Source organism: Lolium perenne, chromosome 6 (genome assembly GCF_019359855.2).
Source record: "Lolium perenne isolate Kyuss_39 chromosome 6, Kyuss_2.0, whole genome shotgun sequence".
Taxonomy (NCBI): Eukaryota; Viridiplantae; Streptophyta; class Magnoliopsida; order Poales; family Poaceae; genus Lolium; species Lolium perenne.
In genome coordinates, this window is record NC_067249.2 from 204,340,842 (window position 1) to 204,352,728 (window position 11,887).

Sequence of the window (11,887 nt, forward strand, 5' to 3'; positions counted from 1 at the left end):
AACGGATCCAAGGTCAATGTGATCGCAGTCGGCACACTTCCTCTACATCTACCTTCGGGATTAGTTTTAAGCCTAAATAACTGCTATTATGTACCTGCGTTGAGCATGAACATTATATCTGGATCTTGTTTAATGCAAGACGGTTATTCATTCAAGTCTGAGAATAATGGTTGTTCTATTTTTATGAATAATATCTTTTATGGTCGAGCACCACAAAAGAATGGCTTATTTCTGTTAGATCTCGATAGTAGTGATACGCATATACATAACATTGATGCTAAGCGAATTAAATTGAATGATAATTCTACTTATATGTGGCACTGTCGTCTTGGTCATATTGGAGTGAAACGCATGAAGAAACTCCATACTGATGGATTACTTGAATCACTTGACTTTGAGTCACTTGATAGATGCGAAGCATGTCTAATGGGTAAAATGACTAAGACTCCATTTTCTGGTATGATGGAGCGAGCTACTGACTTATTGGAAATTATACATACCGATGTGTGCGGACCAATGAGCGTAGCATCGCGCGGTGGTTATCGTTATGTTCTAACCTTCACAGATGATCTGAGTAGATATGGGTATATCTATTTCATGAAACATAAATCCGAAACTTTCGAGAAGTTTAAGGAATTTCAAAGTGAAGTAGAAAATCAACGCAACAAGAAGATTAAATTTGTACGATCTGATCGTGGAGGTGAATATCTGAGTTATGAGTTTGGCATGCATTTAAAGAAATGCGGAATACTTTCACAATTGACACCGCCGGGAACACCTCAACGTAACGGTGTGTCCGAACGTCGTAATCGAACTCTCTTAGATATGGTTCGTTCTATGATGTCTCTTACTGATTTGTCGTTATCATTTTGGAGTTATGCATTCGAGACAGCCGCATTCACTTTAAATAGAGCACCATCAAAATCCGTAGAAACGACACCGTATGAATTATGGTTTAATAAGAAACCTAAGCTATCGTTCCTGAAAGTTTGGGGTTGCGAAGCCTATGTAAAGAAGTTACAACCGGACAAGCTAGAACCCAAAGCGGAAAAATGCGTCTTCATAGGATACCCTAAGGAAACTATAGGGTACACTTTCTATCACAGATCCGAAGGCAAAATCTTTGTTGCTAAGAACGGAACCTTTCTTGAGAAAGAATTTCTCACTAAAGAAGTGACTGGAAGAAAAGTAGAACTCGATGAGATTGATGAATCTATACTCGTTGATCAGAGTAGCGCAGTACCGGAAGTTGTACCTATACCGCCTACACCGGCAACAGAGGAAGCTAATGATAATGATCATGAAACTTCGAACGAGGAAACTACTGAACCTCGCAGATCGACAAGGGAACGTACCACTCCTGATTGGTATGATCCTTGTCTAAATATCATGATTGTGGATAACAATGATGAGGACCCTGCGACGTATGAAGAAGCGATGATGAGCCCAGATTCCAACAAATGGCAAGAAGCCATGAAATCCGAAATGGGATCCATGTATGATAACAAAGTATGGACTTTGGTAGACTTACCTGATAGCCGAAAGGCTGTCGAGAATAAATGGATCTTCAAGAGAAAAACAGATGCTGATGGTAATATTACTATCTATAAAGCTCGACTTGTCGCAAAGGGTTTCCGACAAATTCAAGGAGTTGACTACGATGAGACTTTCTCACCTGTAGCGAAGCTAAAATCTGTGAGGATTTTGTTAGCAATAGCTGCATTTTTCGATTATGAGATTTGGCAGATGGATGTCAAAACGGCGTTCCTTAATGGAGACATTGAGGAAGAGTTGTATATGGTACAACCCAAAGGTTTTGTCGATCCTAAAAATGCTGACAAAGTATGCAAACTTCAAATGCTCAATCTATGGACTGAAGCAAGCATCGAGAAGTTGGAACCGACGCTTTGATAAGGTGATCAAAGACTTCGGGTTTATACAGTGTCATGGAGAGGCCTGTATTTACAAGAAAGTGAGTGGGAGCTCTGTAGCATTCCTGATATTATATGTAGATGACATATTATTGATCGGGAATGATATAGAACTATTAAGCAGTGTTAAAGGTTATTTGAATAATAGTTTTTCAATGAAAGACCTTGGTGAAGCATCATATATATTAGGCATCAAGATTTATAGAGATAGATCAAGACGCCTAATAGGGCTATCACAGAGTACATATCTGGACAAGATTCTAAAGAAGTTTAGAATGGACGAAAGTAAGAAAGGGTTCTTACCTATGTTACCAGGCAAAGTCTTGAGTAAGACTCAAGGACCGGCTACGGCAGAAGAAAGAGAAAGGATGAGTAAAATCCCCTATGCCTCGGCGATAGGATCTATCATGTATGCCATGCTATGTACTAGACCGGATATAGCACATGTCGTTAGTTTGACTAGCAGATATCAAAGTGATCCAGGAATGGAACAACGGACAGCGGTCAAGAATATCCTGAAGTACTTGAAAAGAACTAAGGATATGTTTCTTTGTTATGGAGGTGACCAAGAGCTCGTTGTAAGTGGTTACACCGATGCAAGTTGGAACACTGATCCTGATGACTCTAAGTCACAGTCTGGGTACGTGTTTATATTGAATGGTGCTGGCGATGGTGGGCAAGCTCGAAGCGGTGCATGGTGGCGAAGTCTTCAACAGAATCGAGTACATAGCGGCTTCAGAGGCTTCATCAGAAGCGGTATGGATGAAGAGGTTCATTGTAGAGCTCGGTGTGGTTCCTAGTGCATTGGATCCATTAATCATTTACTGTGATAACATGGGTGCCATCGCCAATGCACAAGAGCCAAGGTCACACAAGAGGCTGAAGCATATCAAGCTGTGTTACCACTCGATTCGCGAGTACATCGAAGATGGAGAAGTAAAGATTTGCAAAGTACACACTGATCTGAATGTAGCAGATCCGTTGACTAAAGCTCTCCCTAGGGCAAAGCATGACCAACACCAGAATGCCATGGGTGTTAGGTATATTACAATGCAATCTAGATTATTGACTCTAGTGCAAGTGGGAGACTGAAGGAGATATGCCCTAGAGGCAATAATAAAGTGGTTATTATTTATATCCTTATGTTTATGATAAATGTTTATATATCATGCTATAATTGTATTAACCGAAACATTAGTACATGTGTGATATGTAGACAACAAAGAAGTCCCTAGTATGCCTCTTAAACTAGCTTGTTGATTAATGGATGATTAGTTTCATAATCATGAACATTGGATGTTATTAATAACAAGGTTATGTCATTGTATGAATGATGTAATGGACACACCCAATTAAGCGTAGCATAAGATCTCGTCATTAAGTTATTTGCTATAAGCTTTCGATACATAGTTACCTAGTCCTTATGACCATGAGATCATGTAAATCACTTATACCGGAAAGGTACTTTGATTACACCAAACACCACTGCGTAAATGGGTGGCTATAAAGGTGGGATTAAGTATCCAGAAATTATGAGTTGAGGCATATGGATCAACAGTGGGATTTGTCCATCCCGATGACGGATAGATATACTCTGGGCCCTCTCGGTGGAATGTCGTCTAATGTCTTGCAAGCATATGAATGAGTTCATAAGAGACCACATACCACGGTACGAGTAAAGAGTACTTGTCAGGAGACGAGGTTGAACAAGGTATAGAGTGATACCGAAGATCAAACCTCGGACAAGTAAAATATCGCGTGACAAAGGGAATTGGTATTGTATGTGAATGGTTCATTCGATCACTAAAGTCATCGTTGAATATGTGGGAGCCATTATGGATCTCCAGATCCCGCTATTGGTTATTGGTCAGAGTGAGTACTCAACCATGTCCGCATAGTTCACGAACCGTAGGGTGACACACTTAAAGTTGGATGTTGAAATGGTAGTACTTGAATATGGAATGGAGTTCGAATATTTGTTCGGAGTCCCGGATGAGATCCCGGACATCACGAGGAGTTCCGGAATGGTCCGGAGAATAAGATTCATATATAGGATGTCATTTTATGTGAATTAAAATGTCGCGGAAGGTTCTATGGAAGGTTCTAGAAGGTTCTAGAAAAGTCCGGAAGAAACCACCAAGGAAGGTGGAGTCCACATGGGACTCCACCTCCATGGCCGGTCAACCCTAGTGGGGGTGGAGTCCCAAGTGGACTCCCCCTTAGGGGGCCGGCCACCCCCCCATATGGGAGGTGGAACTCCCACCTCTAGTGGGAGTCCTAGCTTGGCTAGGTTTCCCCTCCATATGGAAGGTTTTTGGTTCGGGTCTTATTCGAAGACTTGGGGACTAACTCTTGGGGTTCCACCTATATAATGAGGGGCATAGGGGAGGGGGCCGGCCACCACAAAGCCACAAGTTGGCCGCACCCCCTTGAGGCCGGCCACCCCCTCCCAAACCCTAGCCGCCCCCCTCTCCTCCATAACTCCCGCGTAGCTTTAGCGAAGCTCCGCCGGACTTCTCCACCACCACCGACACCACGCCGTCGTGCTGTCGGATTCAAGAGGAGCTACTACTTCCGCTGCTCGCTGGAACGGGGAGGTGGACGTCGTCTTCATCAACAACCAAACGTGTGACCGAGTACGGAGGTGCTGCCCGTTCGTGGCGCCGGAACCGATCGTGATCAAGATCTTCTACGCGCTTTTGCAAGCGGCAAGTGAACGTCTACCGCAGCAACAAGAGCCTCCTCTTGTAGGCTTTGGAATCTCTTCAAGGGTGAGACTCGATAAACCCCTCGTTGCTACCGTCTTCTAGATTGCATCTTGGCTTGGATTGCGTGTTCGCGGTAGGAAATTTTTTGTTTTCTATGCAACGTTATCCTACAGCTATATGAAGGAACAAATTGACGGCGGCAAACTAAGTAAGGGTTTGTTTGTGAAAACAGAAGAATTTGTATTCCGGAAACCAAGCGCTTACCCGGAAGGCTTGAAGAACTGCTGGATATCGGGCTGGCCTTTGTTGCTGGTGTCGATAAGCTTGAGCCGCTTTTTCTCCGCCTCCGCTTTCCGAGTAGCCGCAGTGCTGAGCACTTCGCGGGCGCGTTTCGCGGCGGGACTGGAGGGAGCAGGCCTCTTCCTCTTAGAAGGGCGCGGAGCGTCGTGGGGGCTAGTGTTTCCAAGAGGAAGAAAGCACCTCTTAGTGCAAAAGATGTGTGGAGATACAGCAGAATGCGCCAAGAGGACATTAATGTACAGTAGCACAGTAGCATGGTTAGTCACTAGTGATGTTCAGTTGGCTATTTACAGTAGCACACAGTGGGACAGAGTATGATCTTTGATTATGATTGTAAGATCAATTACAGTAGCATAGTAGAAAAGGCTTTTTGGTTTTTTCCCTGGAGTACACTGTATTATCATCAATTCAGGTTTCAGACATAAACTACTCCCATATGCTTTCCCTGGTTTTTTTCTTGCTAAGATAAAACAAGCAACTAAAACATGTTACATTTGCTTTGTAAGTTTGGGTTTATTTGGGCCAGTATCTCCAACTGTATGTCTACCTTGAGGTTCACACTTCACACACAAATTAATCTGTATCTTCCTGGAGTATGATGATTGCTGGGATGGTTGTGATGATTACTCAGTCAATGTCCATGTGAACCAATGAGATTTCAGAGATAACCAGCAATTCAATTGCATTGCTCTTGTTGGAGTACTGTAAACTAGGGAGTAGTTCATAAGAGAGTCGACACTCCACAGAGATAAACAGAGATTAAAATCAACACATACAGTAGTCCTAGTCTGCATCATATTTCAAGGTTGAGTTCCAGAGCTATAACCTCAACATCAGTAATCTTACAAGGAGTATTTTGGTTCTATTTTTAGGAGATCAACCATCCTGCTGCTAGCTACAAGCAAAAAACACCCAGTATTTTGGTACACCCAGGGAGCAGACAATAGTGCAAGCCACAGAAATGGGACTTTAAAAAAAGGTGTGAGCTGAATCTTGTTACAGTGAGTACACAGAATTGGAGCTCATTTCTCACCTATCAGTTACATGTCAGAGAAATGACTCAAAGAGAAAATCTTGCTGAGCTCAAGAACAAACCAGCTAGCAGACCATCATCTTCTTCATTCCTTCCTCTCCATCCATCCATCCACCTCTTTATCCTCTATGGAGAAAAAGGCAGGAGGAGTATTGAAGCTTTGCAGAAAGCAGAAAATACGGAGTAGGAGTACTGAAGCTTTGCAGCAAGCAGAACATACGGCATGGGGATGACGCCATTGAAGTACAGCGGCAGCTAGTAGACGAGCTTGGCGAGCCTGGATCCCCGAGCGTCGTGATGCCGTCCAGGTTGCCTTCCCCGTCCACAACGTAGACCCCCTCCCTCTTGTCCGCCTCCAGCTTCTGCAGCAGCACCACGCAACTGGACCTCCGCCGCCGCCACCACTTTGAGCTCAAGCTCGGGCGGATGAAAAATCCCCATTTTGAGCTCAAGCTCGGGCGATGCAGCACCAGCACCCGATTGGAGCTCCATCTCCACCGCGAATGGATCTCCTCCAGCCACCGCCGCCACTTGAGCTCCGCCGTGCCTCCGCCACCGCCACCGTGAGAGATCGAGAGAAAAATCTCAATTTTTACCACCACCTCTTTGGGCACGAGAGGATGTGGGCTCGGCGGCGTAATTGGGAGAGACTGCCTGCGACGAGAGAGAAGGAGAGGACGGCGACGTCGCACGCAAAGGGTGAGAGGCGTCGAGGGTGGTGGGCGCGTCGACGGGAGGGAGGAGGTCGTCGGGGCGGTGCGTCGCCAGGAAGAGGATGAGGTGCGGGGTGGAGGGACGCGGAGTTTGGTCGGAAAAAAGAAGAGGTGGTTTTCGTAAAAATGTCAATGCGACACCTATTACGTGACGGAGGGAGTACAACAAAAATCACTAACTATTTTTTTAGAAAAGTGACAAACGATTACAATAAAAAACTTAAATATTAGCCACAAAAATCTAACAAAAATATTGGTTATTTACAACAATAAAGTCAACAAAAAAATCCAACCAAAATATTATATATTTTTTTACAACAGTTAACAACAAAAATTCAGCTGCGTATGTGGAAGCTAGCTAGCACCTAGCAGTCGCACTAACTGCTGATGCGTGGTGCATGTGCTGGAGCCAAAAAATTGTACAGTACGTGAATAAAGGCGTTGATACGACGCAACAGTGCATGCATGAGTTATACGGATGTATGAGTTCGGCTGGAGTTTTCCGCGTATCACGCGTGTGGCCCCACCGCGGGAGGACGCGAGGCCCACGACCGATCTTTCCGCCACGAATCCACGATCGGCGGACTACTGAAACCAAGCGTTTTCCGGAACGATCGTCTGACGTCTAGGAAAGTACCGCAAAGGGACGTCGACGCTTCTGGTTTGTTCGTTGCGCATCCGAGGGCAGCAGATCGAACCCCTGGAAACACAGCGACGAGTCCGCCCAGTTCAACGACTCGCTCGCCGGCACGCCCAGCTCCACGGACGTGGTCGCCGTCGAGGCCGTCTCAACCAGCGCCCGTGTCTTGCTGGCGGCTGCGCTCGACCTGACGAGCCGTACGCTCCTGCTGCCCTGACGCCGGCCGTCTCCTCCAAGAGGAGAGCAGGAGCCCGATTTCGTTGCCGCCGCCGTTGCGCATGCTGGCCGCGTCTTCCAAGAGGAGGATGGCGAGTCTGGCGACGCCATCATTAACTGGATTTGGATCGCTGAGCGCAAACAACCGTGCCAAAAATTTGCAAAGTGGAGGTACTGTCCAACCTAGTCATTGTTGGTAACTGAATTTGGAACTGCAGGGAACGGTTGAGATCACTGAGCCAAGGCAAGATGTTCCTATGTTTGCAGTGCCTGTGCAAATCGAAGTATGACACATTGACAGGGCTCCCGCTCCGGTGTCGTGACTCAGCCTGGACGCCGAAGCCGGGCTGATCTACATCTCTCCGGGTCATGGGAGACAGGAGGTTCAAGGTGTGGCGCGTGTCGAGCTCCCGGTGCCTTAGTCGGTGCGCACCCACGCCGACGACGCCGTCAACACGGTGGCGGCCGCGGGCTTCGACGCGCTGGCTTTCACTTGGCTCCGCGGACGTCTTTGTAAAGGTTCGCCGCAGATCGATGGCTCGGTCAAGCTGTGGCGGGCATCCGACGCGCGCGCCTGACGGCTGACGTACGTGATGATGACGCGCCGGAGCGGAGTTGATCGAAACATGTCTCGCTCGGCACGTGTTGCGGGACGGGCAACGTAGAGCACGCACGAGTAAAACATGCGAATCGGCTGTGTAAATACGTGTAAATCTAGTGTGTTTCTGTAAAATTTGATTGATTAGTTAATTATGTTGACCAAATCTTCGTTGCAAGAGGATTTTCCTTATTTGCATCTTCAGTTACAATTAAAAAAATTCTCGGTTGTAACTTAACTTGCAACTCATATGCACAAATCACAATGCAATCAAACGTGTTATATTTCACTGAGCACTCCCAGCTAAACCATTGCTTCATTTACCTCTCATGTCCTGCGCGTGACCGTTATTTACCCAAAAATGGGGCATCAAACCTTTTTGAGATCTCGGCTTCACAAGATTTAAGTTGTGTGATAGGTTAGTTTGCTTCGCAACTAGTTCAGTGACAGCGGGCCGATGTCACTAAATCACATTGCGCCAGGATAACAACGTGAAGAAAAATTAACTCGTCAATAACTACGTATTGTAGGTTTAGTGTAGATCGTAAGAAGTAGAAGTAGAGGGAAAATAGATCTCGAAGGTTCAGCCAAACAAAGGTGCTCAATTCAATATTACGGTGGCTAGGTTACAGTGATTCGGTCCCCTGTTTCCCCCTCGACTTCCCCTTTATATAGGAGGGTGAAGCCGAGGCTTTTTCGTATCGTACAAGTTACAAATTGTCGGGCCACGCTGGGCATTTCCCTATATTGATACAAGTTTTCTACAGTATATAACTCTATTTTCCTAATCTGAGGGCATCCAACCTTCTAGGTCTCCAAAGCTTCGAGTCCATGGGGTTCCTGCTTTCCTGTGGATCTAGGGTACTTATTCAACATGTCCTGTAGACACACCTATGTCAGTAGTTCCCGAGATTTTACTTGAGTCGTAGAGTCGACTGAAATATCCATCTTGCATCTGTTTAATAATACTTTTGAGTTGCATTCAAATTTTACTCAATGTCTATATTGTACAGGGATTATGGTAAATGAGGTTGGTTCATCTGACGGATCAGGTACCAGTTAATAGCTCTCGTGGTAAACCCGCAGAAACCTACTTCAAACTCAAGTCCCTGAACTCGAACCTGGGATACTGGTGTAATTCGATACGTGCCACTTCAGGACTTACCGTGAATCGAATTCCAGCTATTTTATCGAGTACCCAATGCGTCCGTCGGAATTTTTCTTCACATCTGTTGATGTGGATAAAGTGGAAGAGCGCATTTGTGTGCTATGCCACGCCACACAGAACGGATCCTGGGGTCTTACCTTCGTGACCCTTTTGCGAGTCGCGACATTCAGAGTTTTTATCGCGACGAACGCGCTCCGAGAATGTATTATCGAGTGCCTTTGTACAGCTGATGGAATACTCCATTTCTTCGAGTTGATGTATTGTATTGAACAATATCTTGGCTCCCGATGGGAGTACATGAGGAGGTATATGTAACTCAAAAATGTACGCAGATTGATCAAAATTCTTTGGCTTCATTCTATATTGTGTTTCAATTTTTTTTTCTTGTACTTATATATTTCATCCGGTGTGCAGCCAACGTTTCCAATGGGAGTAGCCCCCGAGACTACATCCGAGTGTTTGTACTTGGGGTGTAGGCTCAACTTTTGTTATTTAACCAACTCTATTTTTTCATCATCATTGCTTCATCTTATTAGAAGTACTAGAACATGAAATGTGCGTTGCCGCACCCATCCAAATTCAAAGAAATGATAGAAATGGTGTATAATATTATCTATATTATAATAATACTCACATAGACGTCTGAAATTTGTTCAAATTTGAATGTATCTAGATGCTATTTAGTATCTAGATACATCCAAATTTAGATAAAATGTAGACGTCTATTTATAGACGGGGGGGAGTAATCATAAAATCTAAAAATTAAGAAGGAGAAGATACATTAGAAAATCTGACAGGTCCAAATCGCAACGAGACAGCATATCATGGAAGATCATCCACAAACAGAAGGTTATTATGCTCCGTAATACAAGCTAGATTGTGATAAGCTTCACGCCAACGTATTCAAATGTCCCCTGTGGAATCTCCCTTGCCAGGGAGTAGCATTACCGGGCTGTCACAACAGGGACCAGATTTGCTTTTTTTTTCACGCCATGAACTAAAAATGATCCAGCACTTGGTATGGGTAATCATCCCTTGGTAGCCGACATGTTGTGCTAGCCATGGACTTAATTAGGCAACTGCTAGAAAGTTTATGCTTCGTTCGTCTCTTGCATGCTTCTCTTGTATGTCGCTCAAAAACACTAATTAATAAATACCACAAGTTAGGCTTTGCAAATTGACTTGAAAATTACCTGGCAATCCTTGGGGCTAGTTGTCCGATCTAATCTAGCTGCATTGTTAGACTACTCATAGTGAAAGTAACTAAGATAGTAACATAGAGTTAAATACATTGCAAACTAGGCAAATTGATGACATGTCATGACATTGAATGAAGAAAGAGGTGGTTGTGGTAACTAGCTATGTTACCATAACATCACACTTTTCAATATAGAATGAGTCTACAAGCTAATTAATATACTCACCCATGATAGTACATCTAAGTTATTATACACTATGAAGGTAGTAACATAGGCTACTGTCATATGCATGACACTAGTCGATGTTACTCTCCACTATGACTAGTCTTATTGCGTCAAGTAGTTGGAGGGTGCTATAGTATCCTGGGAGGAAAACAACAGATGTTAAGAGAAATCCTAAGCATCACAATGGATTGGTAAAACTATATTAAGTTTGCAAAGCGAAACAATGCCTCGATTCTTTAAACCACCTATCCTATTAAAGTTCCAATTATGTTCTTTCTAACATCCTTTCTACACAAGGAACTTTCTCAATTCCAATATTTTTCCTTCAAGATACAATAATCGCTTCGTATGAATAGATTTTTTTCTCAGAGATCTGTAAAGTACTACCATGGAAAAGGCTAGTGGAAATCCTTAAGGACATAGATTCACAGTAGTTAACCTTTCATGGCCATTAAAAAACAACCAAGCACGATAAAAAAATCCTGCAATAACATGTTATTAAGAAATTCGTTTAATATCGAGTAAACCCTATGTAGAGTAAACTCCCTCATGCAAAGGAGCTACTGAGCTAAAAAGGTTAAGAAAAATTATAAGTGCTCAAAACATGAAGTGGGGAATAGGCACTTACAGATATTAGAGAAATCTGTGTGGCTGGATAGACCTGTCTCAGACTAACAACAAAGTGCAAGCCCCGGGGAAGTGGGATCAATGAACTAAAGCTGAAGAAATTTTAATTTATATCCAGAGATTTAATAACTATAGTAAGATGACCAATAAACATGAAGCTACACCAAGCCATAAATCTGCACACATCAGCTGGTACCTTGTTTGTTTAGGATATTTACATTCACAGTAATAACAAAAGAAATATTTGCAGAAAAAAGTTACACATGGTTTGGAGCAAGATCAGCAACTACCCGGAGAAACATAGTAAATAGTTACAAGAATATCATAACCATCGTTACATCATATAATACCAGCTAGGCCAGAAAGGAAATATGTGACGGATTTCACTTGTAAAATATATGTAGATGCAATTGCAAATAACAAGATAGTATCTGATAACATGCTAAGCGATGGATACATGCACAACATATTTTGACCTCCCAACGTTTCAATATGATACCAATAATTATGCTAAAAATATATGCAACAG

At 43.7% G+C, this 11,887-nt stretch overlaps 1 long non-coding RNA gene across 1 annotated transcript; it reads right to left on the reverse strand.

Moving 5' to 3' along the window:
• Positions 1-5,698: 5,698 nt before the first annotated feature.
• LOC127306315 (uncharacterized) lies at positions 5,699-6,848 on the reverse strand. Its single transcript, XR_007854596.1, has 2 exons — positions 6,153-6,848; positions 5,699-6,098 (listed from the first exon to the last, which is right to left on the reverse strand). It is a non-coding gene; the product is annotated as an uncharacterized lncRNA (long non-coding RNA).
• Positions 6,849-11,887: the final 5,039 nt, after the last annotated feature.